The sequence below is a fragment of the Punica granatum genome, chromosome 5 (assembly GCF_007655135.1).
Source record: "Punica granatum isolate Tunisia-2019 chromosome 5, ASM765513v2, whole genome shotgun sequence".
In the NCBI taxonomy this organism is placed as follows: domain Eukaryota; kingdom Viridiplantae; phylum Streptophyta; class Magnoliopsida; order Myrtales; family Lythraceae; genus Punica; species Punica granatum.
In genome coordinates, this window is record NC_045131.1 from 21,510,761 (window position 1) to 21,531,158 (window position 20,398).

General features: G+C 42.3%; 1 long non-coding RNA gene across 1 annotated transcript; it reads left to right on the top strand.

The window, feature by feature from the left end:
* Nucleotides 1-13,802: 13,802 nt before the first annotated feature.
* On the top strand, nt 13,803-16,688 carry LOC116206804. Its single transcript, XR_004156804.1, has 3 exons — nt 13,803-14,152; nt 15,103-15,165; nt 16,602-16,688. It is a non-coding gene; the product is annotated as an uncharacterized LOC116206804 (long non-coding RNA).
* The last annotated feature ends 3,710 nt before the right edge of the window (nt 16,689-20,398 follow it).

Below are 20,398 nucleotides of genomic sequence, written 5' to 3' on the forward strand. Positions count from 1 at the left end.
AGGAGTAGAACTCGAGGAGGCCCGGTTGGGTCCTCTAAGCAATGCGAGCAGCTCCGCCATATTAGTGGCCATTTGGTTGACCGTGCCCTCGAGGGCCGCAATGCGGGCTTGGTCATCGGTGGCTGCGGATGTTGGTGAGGCCGGTGGGAGAGGCGCCCCTGAAGGTGCCGGGGGCGGGAGATGCGTCGGAATGGCGCCAGAGTATGCGGGGAGTACGCCTGCAGGAGTAAGAGGTGGTAGAGCGTGTGTCTGCGGTGGTTGAGAGAGGGTCGGGACCGAAGGGTTGACTTCTTCGGAAATATCGACGTGATCTCCTTCCGCCATTCTGAGACGTTGACGAGTCGGGTAGCGGTGTGACGCTAGTGGTGATCACCTAGATTCCAAGAATGTGTCAGGACAGACACCAATATCTCAAATGATGAGTGCGGAATTAAGTAAAATGACAAAATGTATGAGATGCATGAGCTTTCAAAACACTAATGTCATTACATTGATTGGCTCCAAGTTCCACGGTTTTACAAAATAGAACATTCGGAAGAAAGGAAAGGAACACAAATGTAAAGCCGACATCCCTTTGCGCTCGGTGGCCGCTCGAAAGTGGCGTGGGCTCGAGCGAGGGCAAAAAATGGGTGCGCCTACTAATCCTAAGGATGGGCGAGGTTGCGCGCCCTCTTATGCACTCGATCCAACTCCGCGTCCAAGCGGGCCATCTCCCGGTCTAAGTGTGCGACCCGGGCGCGTGCTCGAGTCAGCTGTGTCTGAACCTCCCTGTAGTCCGCGACCTCTGCGCGAGCGTCGACAAGCTCGCAACGGAGCCTATCCCGTTCCTCCCTGACGGCCCGTAGCTCCGTGTGCATGGCCGCTTGGATAGAACTCTCGGCTTCGGGAGCGAGGGTGGATGTAGCGCGGAGAGTCGGGGCGGCCTGAGGCCGTTGTGGTGGTGTCGATCCTTGCGGGTAGAACTGGGCTACGTATGCTGAGGTGGCAGAAAATGCTCGCTCCTCGTCGGTAGGATGCTCGGGGAAATACAGGCGTTGTATGGTGCTAACATCCCGCTGACGGCGGATCTCCCGAATCTGTAGGAACCTATCGGGGGCTGTGGACGTGGAGTCGGCCCATTGGAGACGGAAAGGTAGACGGTCCGCCTCGGCGGGAATGTCCTGTAGGCCGCCGAGTTGTTTGATTACTCGGCCGGGAAATATGAGGGTGCTCCCCAAATGGCTAAGGAGGGGAACTCCCACGATTCCGGGACATCCCATGATCATGGGGCCGCCGGGGTTCCATCGGGCGACCCAAAGGAATCGTGAGGGCGTCAGCACGCGCCAAAAGCGCCTCCATTTCGAGAAGCTGTGCTCGGGAGGTGGGATGACCGGTGCCAAGCGTTCGATCAGCGAGCGCTCATCGGCGATGTAGGAGAACGGATGTGACGTGCAGAACGGGCGGACATGAGCTAAAAGCCAAATCTGTAGCAAGTGCGGAGATCCTCTCATCCTTCCACGCCGAACCTCCCTGACATAGTCAAGAGACCGAACGGTCTCGGCTAGCAAAGCCTCCACATAACTATGGCCTCCTACCGCTTGGAGGATGACTTGGGCTATAGCCCCGTCGATGAGGTTCGGCGAGTACGGGAACAGGAGGGTGCCAAAGATCAAGAGCAGGAATCCGTGGCAAGCATCGCGCTGATAGGAAGCCGTAGTAGGCGTCATTGCGCGGAGGAGCGTCCAATCGGAGAGCCATGCCATCCGGATGCCTTGATCCCACCTTTGATGAAGCTCCTCGTGGAAGTCTTGAGCGGGTATGCGGAGAAGAGCAGAGAGCTGACCCTGGATGGTTGTGAACGGGTTGGGCCTGAATATGCCTTGGGTCGTGGGTGTGGGCCTCTGGATGAGTGCCGTGTATTCCTCTATCGTAGGAGCTAACTCCGTACCCTGGAAGTTGAATACTGCGTGCTCGGGATCCCAAAATTCGGTGACAGTCCTCAAGAAGATCCAGTCTACCGGGGTCTCGGTGAGCATGACCACGTCTCCGATGATGTCCTGGATGAATGCGTGGTCCACCGGTCGGAGAGTCCTCCAGATGCGCATGATGTCTTGCCTTGGCGGTGTGATTGCTTCGAGCCTAAGACCTGGAGCCGGGCGGTCCATCCTTACCTAGATGGGAGATGTCGGCTTAACATTTTTAGGATCAAATCAATGTAATGTCCTAGGTTTTTCGAAAAAATGTATGCAGTGCGGAAAGATAAACTATAGTTGTGTTCTTTACAGTATATATCGCTCTTTCTTATAAAAACAACAAAAATGCCCGTCCTAAAAAAACTACGGGCCAACTCAAGGACTCGACTTGGGGTCGGTTGACGGCATGGAGGTAAAAATTGGTCCAGCATGACGGTCCCTGTGTATGCATGGTTTTTAGTGCTACTGGGAGAACCGCTAACTAGGGATGAGGGCTCCCGACTCAAGGGTGTGAATTCCTTGAAATCGAGCGAGGATCTTTGGGGGCCGGTTCGGTGGCATAGCCGACTCGATCCGTTCCCTTACTCGGAACCTCTGACTAACCTAGCTTCCTATATTGGTGCCCGTGGGATGTCGGACAAGGTCCCTAAGAATCTAGTATGATGTGCAATGCATGTGCGGGAAATAAGATGCGTAAAGTAGATAAGCGGGAAATGCGGAAAGCGGTAAATAGACAAGCAAACAAACAAGCGGGAATGAGCCCGAACCCTCTAGATCCCCAGTGGAGTCGCCAAGCTGTGCGCACCCGAATTTCATCTCGTCGGGGCACGCATGCGCGCGCCTAAGCAAACGCGGCTTGGGGGTGTCCACCTTCCCGGGGAAGCGCGACGGACGCACGTGAGAAGGAGTCGCCACTTGCCATTTTACGACCCGAGGGTCGAGGGCCGGCAAGTTACCCGGGTCTAGGGGTACGGGGTACACCTAAATGCTAAGGCAATGGTCGTACGGAACCGAAAATTCCGAATTCGGGGGTTCTGTTACGTGCGGGCCTATATCCCGCACGCCCTTTCGGTATTCTAGCTTGCTAGGCTTGCCATTTTGCTAATTTACCGCGTGGTTTAGAGTTATGCTCGACTCGCCCGTTTTGACTCCGTAAATTCGATGAATCGATTGAGTTGGGCCAAGAACCCGAAGGATGAGTAGGCCTGCGAATCAAGGACTCGGTTCGCTATCTTGGCGTTACAGTTCTTCGGACCGTGACGATCGATTCCCTGCGCGAACCGAGACCATGATTATTCGAGCTCACTCATCCCTCGGTAATGATAGACCGACTTAAGCAATCCGACACTCGGACCTCTTGCTCACCGACCGGGATCCTTACAAGTATATGAATAAACATACAAATAAAATCCTCACAATGTACACTCGAACAATTGCAGAATACAACTGAATGAAATAAATGGGTCCCGATCGGTTTACATTGGGCCAATATTCCGCTCCAGCTCACCGTGTGTTTTGAATAACCGATAAACAAATTAAGGCAACGCGGGCTCAAGGAGCCGGGGGTCGGGTCCGATTGAACCAGTGGTTTGCAGGAGAACCGATTAGTTCCCACTGTAACCGTCGGACCAATCGAGCTCCCGGGTGATATCTAAACATGTTTCACGCGCTCAATCCGAATCCGCCTTCCACATAGGCCGTATTCGGAGTGTGACGGTGAATCGAGGCTAGATCTCATTCCGCACTCGGGTTGCACGCGCTCGGTGAGTCAAGAGGCGTTGGACCTCGTGTTCGGTGGTTTGGGGCGTTGGACCCCGTACAACACGTGACCTATGGGTTCAGGCCCGAACCGCAATAAATCATCAAAAGCAAGAACAAAACAGAAGAAAACTGATATAACTGACACGATACAGGAAGCAACTGACAACAACTGATAAGTGTCAGTGAATACAAACGAATTGTGTATTAGGCCGAATGTACCTGATTTAATCAGTTATTAGCCGGGGTTGATTAACAAACAATGTATCTATCCTAGGCAAACATAGAGGGCGGCCTAGGATAAGGTTCTAAGCCAATTACATGTGTGTGTTTGTTTTATGACTCTCATTCAGTTAAGTGTCACTGTGGTTTCACCGAATTAGCCAAACTCGTGTTTTGACTCTAGATTGGAATCTACCATTCCGCCTATTCATTATCTAGTGTTTGATTAGGCCAAATGCATGATTGATCCGGTTGTTCGTGTTTGGTAACTGAAATAAAATGATCCCCACTGAATCTACAATAGGAAGAAGGAAACACCGAAGACGAACGAAATGGGCCACACGAATGAAACTCGTACCCGAACGGGTTGTCCTTTTTCATTCATAGTTCTAGGTGTTTCCAACTCCCTAAACCTAAGGTATCGGTGAATCACGGAATGACGATTATGCCCTTGGATGATAAAATCGTGGTGTTCGTATACAAATTGGAGATCGTGTTGCACGAAGGAGTCTAAGGAGGACTCTCGTGCCCCGACTCGGGCCGCCTCAAATTGGGCCCGGACTCGAGTCACGGCACGTGAGTATTCCCTAGACATTAATTCTATTCGTGTTACGCATCTCGGTATTTTGAAATTGTGAATTTTATTGGAAAAGGGCATTCACGCCGTTCCGTAAATCATCGATGCGTTTTACCAATTAAGGATCAATTAACCCGATTATTTAGTCCATGTGACTTAGTTAACCGAATGGTGCGCATCCCGTTTTCCCATTTGTGAAATCCTTTAGTGATTATTGATTCACGTTGCAGTTACGGTTCCGACGTACGACGTCCGGATCTAGCAAGCCTAATAAATAATAATCATGTAGAATATGATTAAAGGGGAATATGATATATAAAAAAAAAATTCCAAGGGTCGTCTTCGGAAGGACGGAAAGACCAAACGAGGCTCCAAGGAGGGGAAGGAGGGCTCGGCCATCCCCCAAATGTGATCGGCCGAACACTCCTTGACCCGGTTCGAATCTCGATGGGTCTTTCGTGTCATTCCTAGCCGATCATTGCATGCATCAATCAATCCGCACATGAGAACGATGTATATTTCCCTAAATCGGGACTAACACGATCACGGTTTACATGAATAAACACACAAAGCATACAACGAGTCATATTTATGGAATTAACGAATGAACTTAATTTATTTCATGGTGGTCTTAGTGATATTACATGGGAAATACACGGCATCAAGGAGAAAGAAGAGCCCTAGGGGTTCGGTTAGGCCAAGGAGCCTCACGGGTCACCCATCGCAAGGGTATGGCCGTGAGCCCCTTTGACATAACCGAACCATCTAAGGGCTCTCCCTCCTAGATTCCGAGCCATTCCCTTCGTTAGACACCTCTTAGCCACGGTTAGGACCTTCCCGAACGTGAAGATGGTCTAATCCGAGAGAATGAAGCGGTTGTGGACTCGAAGGAGCCAAGGAGGCTCACGGCCCATCACCTATGAGGCTCGGCCGGGAGGTTCCATGGCTCTCTCGAGTCTATATCCGTTTCATTCCCCTAGATTCGGACCACATCACGTATACATGCATGTTTACCCGATCATATAGTCGTAGAATAACAAGATGGAACATGTACGTTGCATGAGGATGCATGGCAAGTTCAGATCTAAAAGAAAAATGAAATCTTGCATGCATACCGACTTTTAAAACGTATAAACACTTCATACAAGTAAAGATAGAAAGTCCTAACTCTTCTAAGTTGTAAAGGGATGTTACCTAGCCTCGTGCACGAGGAAAAGAGTCGGGGAAGTGGTCTTTGAGAGTCGGAAGACTCGGTTAGGGCGAAGGGCAGTAGGTGACTCGGGTAGGCGCGGCTGCGGCAACCGCGGGAAAACGGCTTGGCACGCTCGCTCCGACCACGGAACGGTGCAAGGTCGGGCTCGTTGGACTCCTAAGAGGCAGATCTAGGTGGGCACGGAAAGCTCCGAGCGTGCCGAACCCTGAATAAGTCGGAAATGATAAGAGAAGTTTCAGTGAAAACACAGAAACCCGGTTAGTAAAAATGGGCAAAACGGAGGTCGTGCACGGTGGATCGACCCTCGGATCGTGACCACCTCTTCACGGGGGAGGGTGAGGGTTGTGAGGAACCCTTTAAATGTGATGGCACGACTCTCTGAGGTCGTGGGATGAAATGGCACGCCGTTAGTGTTCGATGCGCGCGGTGAGGGTCTCGGGACCCGATCGCAATTTCGGCTGGAACGGGGTCTTGGGGACCTCAAATCGAAAATCCAAGTCCGGAAATGGACTTAGGGGGTAGGAAATATGTAGGCTATGAAGTTTGAGAATTTTTGGGTTAAGTCGGGTCGGGTGGTTACCGGAATACCGGGTGGTTTTCCGGCGGTTTTGGCCGGTTTCGGCCTTGGCAAAGGGTGGACGGAAGTGAGGGGATGGGCTGAGGTTTGAGAGAGTTCTTGAGAGAGATTGGCTTGAGAGAGAGTGAAATTGAAGAAGTGATTAAGTCTAATGGTAAAAGGGCTTATAAAGGGAAGGCTAATGACTTGATTAAGTGAAGTTAAGTGTGGTTTAGTGGGCTAACCTAGGGCTGCCGAATTTTCAATGGGGGATTAGGGAGGGGTAGATGTCTTGTAGAGTGTGGGGAAAGGAAAGGAAGGAGTGATGGGTGTGATAGGATGTGATAGGAAGTGATGGATGGATGGAGGGAGGTGATGGATGGGAGGGAAATTCAAATGTGTGGTGGGGGTGAGTTGGAGCCGACGGTGGGAGAGGCTTGAGCCGCGGCTTGGGCTGTCCAATCCGAGCCGAGGGTTGAGCCGTGGCTTGGGTTGAGCCGCGGCTTGATGGCTTGGCTTGGCTAGGCTGTGGGTCCCGTCCGATTAGGAGAAAAGCCGGCAAACGCTTGAGACTTGATTGAGCTCGCGTCCGACCTCCGATGTCCAATTAATTTGAAGATTTGGAATGCTTGGACTACGAGGATTTGAGCGAGCCCAATATCGCCATGCGTCGCGTGGACGAACGTTCGGGCGACTCAGCGTCTCGGGAATCGGTTTCTCCCCGTTTAGACGTTCGGCGTGGAATTTAGCGCCCCTCGACCCCCGATTGACCTTTGTGCATCCTTGCATTTGTTTTGACGATCCTTTTGCCCCGCGGGGGATTGTTGGCCCGTTTGTCCTCGGTCGGGGACCGTTGACCCGGGAAGGCCTAGGGACTTCGACCGGGATTTTCTCAGTGTGCCTTGAATGCCTTGAGGTGCTTGGAGGTTATCGTGAGGTACTCAGAGATCGTTGTGGTCTCTGCTTTCCGTGGAAATACCCGAAGGTTCATCGTCACCGGGAGGCGTTCGTGATCACTGAAGCGTACTTCGGGGGATCGAGCCGAGTTCCGGAAGGTTGTCTGAAACTTGTTCCCTGGCCCTGGTGGTCCCTGGGCGCCTGTAGACCCGTTTTGGGGGGCCGCTTGCTTGTCAGTGGAGCGAACCCCGGGAGCTCTGTTAGAAAAGGCGTCCGTGGGGGATCGGGGTGTCCCGGCTTAAGCAGGATGTCCCGGAAATGCGCCCGGACGTGTCATTGGTCATTTTGGCACTAGGAGGGATTTTTGGAGCCCCATATTGGGCACCTTTCGGTGCTTCGATGACTCAGTGATGAATAGTGCCACAGTGCCAGCTCCGTTGTTTTCGGGATTCCTCGTTCGTCTGTTCTTCTGACTGCTTTCTTCCGCCTTTTTCGGTGGACCGTGTTTTTCTTTATTGTTCATGACCCCGTGCCCGCCTATTTGCCTCCGATTGCCGGGCGATAAATAGTGTCCCGAGTTTCAGTCGGGAATCCTTGTGCGGGAAGCCGGTGGACCAAAATGGGGTGCTGACATCATCGATATATATAGAGGTGGCAATATGTGTCGTATCGTATTTAAACGGATCGTGTATAAATGGATTCGTGTCAGAAAGCTCTAAATCCGAACACGACATGTTTAATAAACGTTTCAATAATTTCAAACATGGACACGACACGTTTAATTACGGATTGATACAGACATGACACTTCCATCCCATTTAACTAAGTGTGTCTAAATGTATATGTATATTTACCTACATGATATGACATTATTACCTTTAAGTACGTATTATACCTACATGATATGATACTATTAATTTTAACTACATATTACTACACGATTGACATGATAAAAACACTATAAACATGTGATTTATATAAACAAATTTAGATGATTTTAGTATAGTTTCTTCTATAAATTGATACAATATGTTAAACAAATTTATTAACACGATAATATATAATATAAATGGTCTAACCATGTCTAAATGGGTTACAAGGATTGAACCCGTTTAAACACGATTATTTATCTTGTCTAAACGGGTTTGACCAGTTTAGAGGCAAAAAACATTAGCTTTAATGCAAACCTGCTTAACTCCGTGTCGTATCTATATCGTATTATCATGTCGTGTCAAATATTATCGGTCCTAAATATATACTAGAATTTCACAAATAAAGTTATTTGCCTATAGACAAATCATATGTATTGAATATCTATCCCCGAGGGTCATATACATATATGTATGTATATACTCTAAATCAAAATTCATAAAAACGATGATCGAAATTTGCATTTCTTATTTTTAGCCAAATGATTATTTTCCGACCCGCAGCATTGCCGCGGGCTTTTTTCTAGTATCATTATATTTCAGCACACACTATTCATTATATTACGAACGATTATAGTAAACAATAAAAACTAGTCGGTGTGTAACATATACAGCGTCGTGTCCCAGCCCTTCAAGGCAAATACAAGCAACAAATCGGTTGAGTTGGCGTGATGCCGTTTGCTTTGCCCAAAGAACCCCGGTTCGAATCCTGCTTAATTCTCCATCTCTTTTTTCTTTTTTTTTTTCTTTTCCTCTTTTACTTATAAAATATACTTAATTTAATTCTAATATCTATGTGATTAGATTTTAAATTTTTATCTTAAATAAAACATTTAAAATTATTAAATATTATATAGATTATAAAAATTTCAAAAATATTCCATTAAATCAATATCTTATGAATATCTTATGAAAAGGTATTCATTTTATTTCAAATTAGAAGTTCATGATTTATTAAATTAAGTATTAAGTATTATGTAATCAACAATATCTTATCTGAAAATTAGAAAAATATATGGTTTTATTCAAATTGTCACAAAATATCTTTTAAAAATTTTCAAAATACTGTTTTATTAATAATTATTATAATAATTTATAAATTGAAAAATGTAATTTTATCATAAAATATCTTTTAAAAATTAAAACAAAATCCTGAAAAATCTTTTGAAACAATCTCGTCAGAATATTAGAAAAATATTTTGTTGCAGTTTTTATCATGAATGATCTTTTGAAATTTATAATAAAAAATTATCTATAAAAAATTATTATAAAAATTAAAAATCCTCAAATTTGAGAAAATGCTATTAAAAAACGAAGCGTTCTGAATATCGTAGAGCCTATGAATTGCACGAGATAGATTCACTAATTTGAAAAAGAAATTATTGTCAATAAAAAATTAAAAAAAATCCGAGCTTGGCAGGATGATAGTGAAAAAAATAATGTAAGACTAAGGAAACATTTAATAAACGGTCATAAAAAGAATTTGGACAACTCACCTTCACGTCTAAATTAAATGGAGTGAATTGGTTTTGTACTATGTGACCAACTTTACATATATTTTACTAAGTGATCTGTCTATGGTTCCAGTTGCAATTGGACAGTAACTTGGGCATTCTCTTATCATACAACTAGAATAACCAAAACATTCTCACACATGAAATCACATTACACAATCCCATCTTCCCTGCAACCATCCTCCACCAGTAACATGCTTCTTCCAACCAAAAGGCAACCATAAAAAAAATATTACCTGTTTCAGCTTCTTTCTTTCTTTGTTTTTTTTTTGATCGATCAGAATGCTTTTATTAATACTGCCAAATACAACAGAAAGGTATAAACGTGCCTCAACTCAAAAAAAGAAAAAAAGAAAAAAAGAAAAAAAAGGAAAGGCTCGTAGCTTAATCAAACCAGGCTCGCAGGCCTCAAAAAAAGTGCAGTCAAACGGACCCAAAAAGCTGATGGGTACAAAGACAATTACAGACAAAAATCACAAGCAGCTGAAGATAGTTAAGAGAGTCCCTAATCATCTAACAACTTCTTCTGCTGATTATTTCGAACTTTTTGATGCAGACCCTTAACTCCCATTAACCTGCACTTCACATCTTGTTTGATGCACTCCTCCACCTTGCTTTCTGAGAGAGCAATCCCTTCAAAAATATTTCCATTCCTCGCTTTCCAAATATGATATTTACAGGCATGCCGTGCCGATCTAGCAATAGCAGCCCTTAGAGACTACCCTTTATATTGATAGAAGCCCACTGCAACTCAAAACTCCAATCTCGAGGACTTCTCCTTTCACCAAGCTTATGCAAAACAGTCTTCCAAATACTGGTGGAGAAAGCACAGTCAACGTAGAGATTATCTCTACTCTTAACAGCACCATGACAGAAAACACACGTGCTGTCCACTCCTCCTTTCCATTTAGCAACTGTGTCTAGAGTTTTAAACTTATTACCGCAGCAAGCCAATAAATGAAGCAATGTGGAAATATAGTGGAGAAGACCAGATGATTCTATGCCAAGTATTCACAGCAGCTTTCCTTCTAAGTACATTTGAGGCAGTTGCAACATTGAACTGCCGTATAGGGTGGTGAAATCCATGTAATTACATCCTCCTTTCCTTCACAAGGAACAATAGACTTGTAGCCTTCTATTATGGTCTCCATTTCAGGAATCCTCGAGGTCTTCCAACTCTAGCCATTACCTTCAATGACTTCAGCAACTTTGGACTGAGAATTTAAACGAGAACACCAGATTCCCCTCCCTCGCAAAGCTCAATAGAGAGGACTGAGAGGATGCCAGCTGTCATACCAAAGCCAAGTTCTCCCCCAATCTCCAATCAAATGTTTAATAACAGGTAAGCATGCATTCTCAGCTTCAGTATTTTCCTCAAAGCATATGAACTACGACGTGGTATTTCAAGAATTGGATTCGGCTGAACCGAATTTGGAATGTTCTTCAATATCGTCAACCCCATCATCGGCTCAGTCGACTCTTTTCACTTCGATTGATGCTCCTTTCCTCCTCAAGTCAAGATACTCAGAGTGAGTACTTGCTTCCAGAGTTCTCGATCAGATCTTGCCCCAAATGAACCCTAGATTTCTCTCCAAGTGTGAAAGGAAGTGATAATCTCTCTGTTTCCTTAGATTTCTCTATGTTTCTTTGATTCCTGCCCATAGCAGCATCGTCGTCAATAGAAAAGAGCCATCCCAGGCCACATCATCGTAACTTGGACATGTAGGTAGCCACGTCAACAGAGTTTAACGTCGGACTGTTAAAATTGACGGATTGTACAAGATTGTTACAAAATTAAAACGATTTCAGTTTATTGATATAATTTTTTAGATTTGTATGAAAGTGTTAAATCGATAAAACATTTTATACCAAATGAGTAATTTCACCATCGAATTGCTTAGCCCATTAAAATTGAACAACTCTGTTTCGTGGCCCATCTGGGTCCTGAAGAAATGAGGTGTACACTCATTCCTCAGGGTTTAATCTATATAAACATTATGATAACTTAGAGCCCAAAATAGACAATAAAACTAAACGAATCCAAATAAATTAAAAGGAACCAACAACCATTGAATCCTAATATACATAATTTGATGTAAATAATTAGGAAATAAAGTAAAAAAAAAGAAGAAGAAAAACTATGAAAACTTAAACTCGACAAACAAGCATCAAGTAAATTCATAAGAGGTGCCCTAATAAATCTATTTTCTAAGTGTGATATATGTGAGTGAAACTTGCCTGTTTGGCTTTAAAAAAGTTTTTTAACTCTACTCCACTCTACTCTACTTATCTTCAATTCAATAACACAATTATTACTTTTACATTTTTTTTCAATTTTTTAACCATTCAATTCAATTTTTAATACTAAATTCTCTCAACTATTCATTACTTTTTTCATAATTCAATAACACGATCGTTACTTTCTCTCAACTATTAATAACTTTTTCACACTTTTTATCATAATTCAATAACACAATCATTACAAATCAATTAAAATAAAAACTCAACTTTACTGAACTCTAAAACCAAACACAACCTGCTTTTGGGAAAATCCTGATTGTTTAGTCGGCCAACATGTAGATTGAATGTGTACCTGAAAACATGAGGATAGAGAATTAAAGCCAAGGTTTCTTTTAGGTTTTAATAGATATCGATTATAAGGGAGGTTTGTGGGTCTAATACAATGAAATAGAAATTCTAATAGCTAATAAAAAGGTATGGATAATCTCACCACAACTATCGAACCTATAACCTTTTGGTTGACAAACGAGGCAGCGATAATTTGTGCTACTGCACTTGCTACACCCTCTTTGATAGGTTCTAATATTTTTGGATTTAGTATCTTAAGGTAGTGATATTAATATGTAAAGAAAGCATAGGGAAGAAGAAGCTTGCATGGATCAAAATGCTCATCAATTATGTGTCTTCAATTTCGGCTGTGTTAATGTAAAATTCATGCAAAAACTGTAAAATAGGGTTTGGGATGATTGTGTCCAATATTCCATTAATAGCTATGGAGTGAGCTCCCAAACAAGTTTTGAACCTCTTTTTGGTGGATTCATAAGTCCAATAGATCTTTACTATTTTAGTTCGAGTGTAATCATCTCACTAAAGGGGTAAAACTCTCCCAGCGCATGAATTTTTTTTAATTCACAAGACTTAAACCTGTGATATTGTTTAAGGGGAATAGAAGGCGAACCACTTGAATCAACTCATTATGTAAGTTTTGAAAATCTATAATCCACATAGTTTATTAATCGTGGACGTGGTCTATATTAGGAAACCACAGGACAATATTTTTCTCATCTTGATTTTATTTTTATATGTTGACATGATTACATGAACTGTTCCGAGACAGCTATGCGAGGAAGCCAAATTTCATTAGATTTTGAACTAGGCCCAAGCCCGGCCTTAGCCCGCGAAAAATTTAAGAAAAAGAATGATCTTGAAATTTCGGATCAGAACTTCTACGATACATGCAGATCTAGAAGGATAAAAGGAATCATGGATCAAGTTATTTTCGATTAAATTTTTAAGCAAATGAATGGCAAACGAATGCCATTAATTTGTAATTTCATATGCAAATCTTGAACAACTTTTTTCCGGTTGAAAATGAGGACTTCTCTACCTCTGAAATTTGATGTAATTGTCGTTTTATCTGAGCTGCAAAGTACAGAGAGTTGGTTGTTTTACAGATTTGGAGGAACATGGGGTACACGTATGAACATGATCAGATAGAAGCCCACAAAAATAGACATCGAAATTCTTGTCCAGCTTTCTAGCATTATCAATTAATAACGTAGCACGGCAGTTGGTGATAATAAATGTAATATAAATTGTTGTTCTCCATCGGTAATTAAGAATGCCTAAGAAATGACCAGAACAAAAGATGATAAATCTGATTCTCACCATTTGTAGTCCTCGTGCTCCTATAATTTTCCTCCACTTTCTATTCCGTTTAAAAATTCACGAGTCCCGTTTGTAATGAGGAAAAAAAAAAGGCCTAGTATAGGACAGTTGTGTTTTTGGTCATCCAGCTCAAAAAAAAAAAAGGGGAACCCGAAATATTTTTCAAATATGCATAAATACCCATATGCTTATATATATTTATATATTATATATATTGAACTTTCATCTTGTAGAAATAATAACATATAAAAAAATAGAAAGTGTGAAGGCATGGGCTCTAGTGGCCCACAATTTTTCCCCCCATGAGCTTCCACTGCCTTCCATTCACTTAATTTGTTTGTTTCTTCTTTTTTTTTTTTCATTTTCGGCTCTGTTTTGGCTGGGGGATTCGAAGAGAAGGAAGCAACGAGAGAGAGAGAGAGAGAGAGAGGGAGAGTAGAGACGGGAAGAGCAAAGCAAGGGGATGACAGAGGGCTCAAAATTGTGTTCGCATAAGAGGAAGAAGAAGAAAGAAGAGTTAAGAGGAGGTAGGAACAGTTGACAGACTGATTTGGGTAAGGGCATTAGGAGAACGACCTAAGAGGGAGTTGAGCTTGAAATTGAATTTATCATCCATGGTGTTTAGGTTGGTATTGCTGAAATTTTTTCTGATTTGATGCTTTCATGTGGTTTCTTTTATGAAACAGTATAAGCCAATTGAGTTGCTAAATGGAAATGGGTAAGTTCATGGATCAACTTAACGTTCATGCATGTCGGTGGATTCTGTTACGAACTATATTGCTGCATATATTTATCTAATTTCTAGAGTCAATTGTGACCTTAGAGCTTGTAATGCAAAGGATTTTGGTTGGATGGAATATAGAGGTTATGCTGAATGAAGTTCTTTTATTAGTTGATTTCCTTTGTTATCAATTGGCTTGTATGGGTTTCTTTTAGTTGATTGTTCTCTTGTTGTGAATTTGGAAGTTGGGTTAGTCAAATTGATGGTGAGGGGAGCTGTTAAAGCTTATAGACCCATTTAGATTATTGATGCTTTGGGTACAGATTATTGAGCTTAGAGTTTTGAGAGACCATTTTATTCAATTGTGTCTTTTCCTTGGTGAATTGAAGAGTGCGATATAATTAAATTGCTAAATTGGGAAATTAAAAGTGGAATTCAAATCGGAACTTTTGAATCAAGTGTTAATTGTGCTGGGAAAAAGAAGAAGGAGAAGAAAGATGATGTTGTTAGGCATTATTCTGATGTCTTTGTATTTCTAATCATTGGTTTCTATCTATACACTTGGATTGAATTGGAAAAGAGCAACTTATTAAATGATGATAAGATATGTTGTAAGAGAGGTTTTCCTAGGATTTTATGTGAGTACTGTTCTGTAAAGTTTGGAGGAGGTAGAGGAGGTTATGTTCTCATTAATTATTTTACATTGATAGATGAACAGAGGGATAATAAAGCCAGATCGAGTATGAAAGTGTTAATGTTAGTTTTTCTTTTGGAATGAAAATCTAATATCACTAGTATGTATACTTAAACTATTGTATTGTGTGTTATCTGATTTTTATGCTTATAATTAATAGGGATTATGGAGATTGAGCTTTGCATCTCGAAGAATCGACCTAATGAAATATTTTGGGTGTTCGGTGAGTACTCTATTCCCTTATAAAATGATGTATTATAGTTATATAAATATTTAAGAAGAATATTATGATAGTTAGAGATTAAGAAATCGGTCTCGCTATGTTGTGTGAATTGATTTGAGAGATATTGCCCTTTTATGTTTCATTTTGATTTGAGATATGCAGTGTGATTGTGTATGCCAATTGTGTGTGAGTTATGTGATGATAACATGTTGTCATTGTAATGTGATTGCGATTGTGTTTATGTATGATGATATATGAGATGATATGGCATGGTTGCAATTGATTATGCTCTTGTTATTGTTTAACTATAGCCATGGGATCGTTGGACCCGGCAAAATATAAATATGGGTTGACTGGCTGCTGGACCCGGCGGAATAGAAAATGGGGCCAGAATGAGATGTGCGGGGTCATAGTACCGTCCAAACTTGTTGCGTGAAAATGCAACTCTATTGCTATATTGATTGGTTGCGTTGTATATTATTTGTCTGGTATGATTGTTGGAAATGTGATGATTGTTGAGATTGTTGGTGATGTGATGATTGTTGAGATTGCTAGAGATGTGATGATTATGGAGATTGTTTGAAATTATTCTGTGAAAGCCGTGTTGTTGCTGGAATTTGATCTGTCAAGTGATTATGTTGTGAGTTTCTATGGAATGCTAATGAATGGATATTTGATGTTTATGTGGTATCAGATATTAGAGAAATGGTTGGAAGAGTTACGTGTATTTATTAGTAGAACTTAAATTTAGTTACTATAATGAATATAATTATTATTATAGTTTGTATCTATATATATACTGTGTATGTGCACGGGTGAGCTGATAGGTGGATTGGATGTGATTGTATAATTTATTTGAATATTTGGTTATTTTTAATTTAATATATATTTAATAATAAGTCATTTTGCTTTAAAATATAGTGCTCACTGAGATGCAGCTCACACTCTGCATATATTTTTTAGATGAGCTAGGAGCTAGACTAGCAGCATAGGAGAACTCTTTTGATATCGGGGATCAGCTTAAAGAACAAGGTAGAGACCTTAGTTATTTGATAGATATTCTTTTTGTATAGAATTGATTTGAAATGTTACGACCTGAAAATTTTGTTTAGTTGTATTACTGATGTAGGTACGAAAAAGTAATCTCTTGAGAAGTATATATACATATTTGAGTTTGCTGGATTGGTTATTTATATGTTTTGGGAGTTTATGGAAAGCAGGTTTTCATGTGAATAGTTTATGTGATAATGGATATCGAGGCAAATTTAGGGGAAACTCTGCTGAAATTTCGAGTTATGACAATTTTGATATCAAAGCTTAGGTTAGGAGATTTTGTAGACTTTAGCTATTGGTTTTGATCCCCGAGAAACTTCTTGATGATTTCAAATACCTTTTGTTATGATTTTTTATGTTTTGTACTTTTGATTATTGTACAGACCCGAATATGGACTCTCATCGAGACCTACATGCGCGCTTTTGGATCGCGCGGCTAAGGAGTGTCCACCTTCCCGGCGATGTGTGACGGACAAACGTGAGAAATAGTCGCCACTTATCATTTTACTACTCGAAGGTCGATGGCGGATAAGTTACTCGGGTTTAGGGCTATGGAACACCTAGTTTTGCTAAGGTATTGGTCTGTGCGGAACCGGAAAGTCCGAGTTCTGGAGTTCATGTCACGTGCGAGCCTATATCTCGCACGCCCTTTTGGTACTCTGGTTTGCTAGGCTTGCATTTTAATTATTTACCGTGTGAATTAAGTTGCACTAGGCTCGCACATTTTGACACCGAAAATTCGATGAATTAAACGATGTCGATCAAGAAGCCGAGAGAGAAGTAAACCCGTGTGTCGGATAATTAGTTCACAATCTTACGTTACAGTTCATCAAACCACGGAGGTTGAATCCCTGGGTGAACTAGAACCGCGAGATCTTGGATTTACTTTCCTTTGGGCAAGCATTAGACCGATTCGATTAATTCTACTCTCGGACCGTTCGCTCACCGACTAGAATTCTTACAGAATGAATGTACAAAATAAAATCCTTACAATGCTCTCGAAAACAATAAATACAAATTACGAATAGTTGAATTCCAATAAACTCTCGTTCGGTTATTATTCCACTCCAACTCACCTTGAGTTTAGGGAAAAACCGAAGAACTGAAACTCGATATGCGCTCTCATTGAATATGGCATTGGACCCTGTGAGTGATGATTAGGGTGTTGAACCCTGTGATCAATGAATAGGGCGTTGAACCCTGTGATGTTCGTCCTAGGGATCAGGCTCGACCCGTATAACGAACAAGTACAGAAGATAACACGCAACATGTTAATAACAGACAAAGTGTCTGTTATGGTCAAGTGTACGTGCTTTAACAAGTTGTTGATCCGGGGTATTTTGGCATGCAAATCCTACCCTAGATAAACAAATGCATGCTAACATTTTAGCATTCGGCTTTAGTTTGAGAACTTGACATATCGGATGTCCGTAGTCAAGTCTCATGTGCGTGGATTGCTTTTACAGCGATTCAGTGTTGTGACACTAAAGTTACACTGAATTCATCCAAAACTTGTGTTTTGACTCTAGATTTGGAACCTAGAGTTCCACCTAACCATTTTCTAGCGTTTGGTTAGGTCGAGTGAAATGATTAGTGTTTTGATGCAGGATACCCGACTAACATCCTAAACTATGATGGAATGACAGAAACTCATCAATAGGAATACAAAGGACTATGCAGATGAACCTGCACCTGAACAGGTAGCCCATTCCCATTCCGATACCGTCGTGTTTCTGTCAAACTAACCCTAGGATGTCGCTAAATCACAAAATGACGTTCTTGCCCTAGACTTGAAAATTTGTTTTCAGAAAAGGGAAACAACGCAATACTGGCCACCTCGGCCTGTAACCGGCGTCGACCAATTCCTTGGATCTTTCAGGGTTATGCGAGAACCTTGTAAAAGCCAAAGATTTGGTCGATCTATCTGGAAGTGGTCTAAAAGGAGCTTCTGTATTCCGATCTGAATTACCTGAAATCAAGTGAAACTCAAGTCAAAACACACAAGTTTCTCCTAAACGTCCATATTACTTCGTATTGCATGTCTCGAGTTTGAAAGTATGCGAGTTTTGAAAAGGGCATTAACACCGTTTTGAAATTTGTCGACGTGAGTTACAAATTAATGTCCAATTCGGGTAAAGTAGTTAAAATTGAATGAATTAACAGCGTCCCGATTAACCCGTTCGTGAAATTAATGCTGAAGGTTATTGCCGAATGCATTAATTGAAAACGATTCATGATTCGGCGACCAAGACGGGTCAAGAAAGACCGAGGATGATTCGGTCGACATGACTAAAAACACCCTCGGGTCCTAATAGGCCTGTAAGAGTCATCGAATTACAAATCCATGCGTATTGCTTCGAAAATATAATTTTTTATGCGAGATTTGCGATTCTATTGAAATTGCAAATTACACGGAATCCGAGAACAGACTTAAAACGGGAAGAGGAAGCCTCATGGGACCCAAATAAGTCCATGAAGCTCTTGGCCACTTCTCTTTGGAGAGAGTCGAGAGGTCCCATGGCCCGAATCGAATTCCACGAGGTTTCCCCGTCTCGTTTCGAATCATTTCTCGCATGCTCAAACAACAAACATAATAAATAACACGATTTTAACAAAAGTCGATATTGCCATGATTTGAATAACACATTTAAACTTGCAAACATACACAAACATGTTATTTAAGGAATCGATAAAACAATACCGACTTCATGCTTGTGGGAAAACACGATGAAACTCGGGAATCGGACTTAGATCGGGTCAAGAAGATCGTTCCTTGCCCGAAAAGAGCAAGAGAGCATTCGGTTACCTCTCTAGGAGGCCAACCCGTGAGCTCTTTTGCTTTTCCCGGGTTGGGATGTTCTTCTTGACTATGATCCAAGTGTTTCCCGACATGCTAGCACGTAAATCAAGGATAAACATGGATGATATAACATGGAAAATGCATAAAAATGTAATCTTGCAAGTGAATATACTTGATACACCATATAACTCCATAAACATGCAAGAAATGTAAAAAGACCTAACTCCTCTAAGTCAGGAATGTTATACCTAGCCTCGGGATGCGAGGAAAGAGTAGGAGAAGGGCTGGAGAGTCGGGTGACTCGGCTGGATGCGAGGACGGTGCTTAGGTGCACGAGCACAGGAGTTCGAGTGTGCTGGAGCGCGAATCGTGAGCGTTGGGGGGCGTCTGGACGCAAGCGTAAGAGCTAGCGGCACGCTGGGGCACGGGCGAGCGCGCTGGAGCGCGGGCAGGCATCAGAGCGCAGGTGCTCGGGCATTTGGAGTGCACTGGAATGCCTGGGCGCGCGTCTGAGCGCATGGTCGCGCGTTCGAGCCCCTGGGCGTGCGGCTAAGGTGCGACTGAGCACGGAATCAACCTGAAACGAAAAGTTAGAGAACTCAAATGAAAAATCTAAGTTCAGAAATCATCTCCATGGGTCCAAAATATGTGGAATATGGATTTTGGTCAAGTTGGATTTAAGTCAGAACAATGATCACCGAGAATCTGAGTGATCTCCTACTTAAGTTTTATCAGTTTTGGGCTTGTTACTTGGGAGTTACGGTTACTATGCTTGCTGCTGGTTGCTAAGAAGTTTGTGAGCATTTCCTAGAGGGAGAAAACTAGAGAGATGGCAAGAAGCTAAAAGTGATTAACTTAATGTACATTATACAATATATAGGCAAAGCTTAAGTGCAATTAAGGGCATCATTAGCAAAAGTTGGTTAGCTTAATGAAGATGAGGATGAATGTCATCCATGCTATCTTGATGAAGAAGAGTTAAAAAAAGCATTAATCGTGATGGAAGTGAGGCTTGAGTGTTATCTTCAACTTCTTCAAGATATTTTGATCTTAAAGTGAGCAAGAGAAGAAGAGAAGAAGACAAGGGGAATTGGGCAAAGGGGCGGCTGCCCTTGGGCAGCCTGTGGATCTCACGGCCCATTAGGAAAAATCGGGAGAAAGCTCGGGTCTCGATTGGTCGCGTATTTGAAGCTTGTGGTTCGAATTGAACGTCGAATTGTCGATATACGCGAGAAAACTGATTTAATAAGCCCAAGATTGGCATTTTTTGTGAAAAAATGCCTCGGGTTCGTACGAGGTTCGAAAGCCGATTTTGCTCGTTTCAGGTGACCATAGCGAATTTAACCGCTTTTGACAGCATATCTTACATCTACATCCCAC